Raw genomic sequence first — 1350 nt, 5'->3', positions numbered from 1 at the left:
ATGGCAGAGGCCAGGTGATCTGCTGAGGCTGCGTCTCCCCACCCAGTGCACACCTGGCTACTTGGTCAAGCATCCTTTCATGCAGAGTCCACGTGCAGGCTCCAAATCCTTTTCAGGAACTTCCCTGGTGGTCCAGTGGCTAAGACTGCACACTGCCAATGCCGAGGGCCTAGGTTTGATTCCTGGCCGGGGAACTAGGTCCCACACGCTGCAACTAAAAGATCCTGCACGCCACAACCAAGACTTGGTGCAGCCAAATTAATTAATTAATTTAAAAGAATCCTTTTCAACATGAAGCTCTAGGCAGCTATCACCAAGCTGAGCTGGCCTTTAGGCTAAAAGCAGCCTGCCTCCCGTGCCCTGATCTAATCCAGCCCCCTCATGTTCTAGATGTTCTAGGCCCTCACACAGGGTTGGGGCTAGGATGGAAATTCCCCCAAGTCTGAGCTGGCCTCCACCTGCTGGGCTTAGAAACTCAGGGTCTTTAAAAGGTTTGGGGTCAATCTGGGGACCGATTCCTGGGAAGAGGCCACTCAGAACAGGGATGTTGTGGTGGAGCAGGGGAAGGAGGAGGCCTGTGGGCTCCCTTCTCCAAATTGCCTGGGGTCTTCTTTGAGGGTCATGGGGAGGGACAGCTGCCCTCCTCTTCTTCAGGAGGAAATGGGGAGGGGAGCAGTGTCCCCAGCCCTCAGCTTGGTCTGGCCAGCTTCACCCCTGTCCCCGCCAAGATGTGGCCCTGAGGTAGGCGGGAAGGCAGGTGGGAGGCCTCGACATCGAGAGGAGGCAGTTGCAGAGCTGTGGCTCACCCCAGTGCTACTTCCTTTTTGAGATTTTGGGACATGAGTCATCAAGGGGCTGGCCCTGAGCATCCAGGGCGCTGAGACAAGCAGGACAGTGGCATAAGAGAAAAGGTCGCCTGCTCGGTCTGTGGGCCAAACTGGGTGAGGCTGGCAGTGGGGTCCTGCTAAGACAAGATCCCAGTGGAACCCGCCCCAGACCAAGTCCCACTGAAGGCCAATTCTGAGAACTCCCCCGTAGTGTAAACCACCCCTCCAAGCCTACCCTCAGCAATACCTTCTGAAACACCCTGACCACCTATGCCTTCTAATAGCACCTCTTGCTGCTGGCTGAAGCTGCAGAGCTGTTCCTCCAAATGCCAACACCCAGTACACAGTAGGTGCTCAATAAATATTGGTGGACAAGCTGGCTGTTCTCATGCATGATGCCTGCTGGGCTGAGCCTTCCTCTATACAGCTTGTGAAACACAGGCATTGGCTTTCGGGGGTGGTGTGTGCAAGATGGCTGGGGGCTTTCTGAGAGCTACTGGCTGCACTGGGGAGTGGGGGGAGG

This window comes from Bison bison, unplaced genomic scaffold (genome assembly GCF_000754665.1).
Source record: "Bison bison bison isolate TAMUID 2011002044 unplaced genomic scaffold, Bison_UMD1.0 scf7180017864289, whole genome shotgun sequence".
Taxonomy (NCBI): domain Eukaryota; kingdom Metazoa; phylum Chordata; class Mammalia; order Artiodactyla; family Bovidae; genus Bison; species Bison bison.
This window is presented reverse-complemented; position numbering follows the sequence as displayed.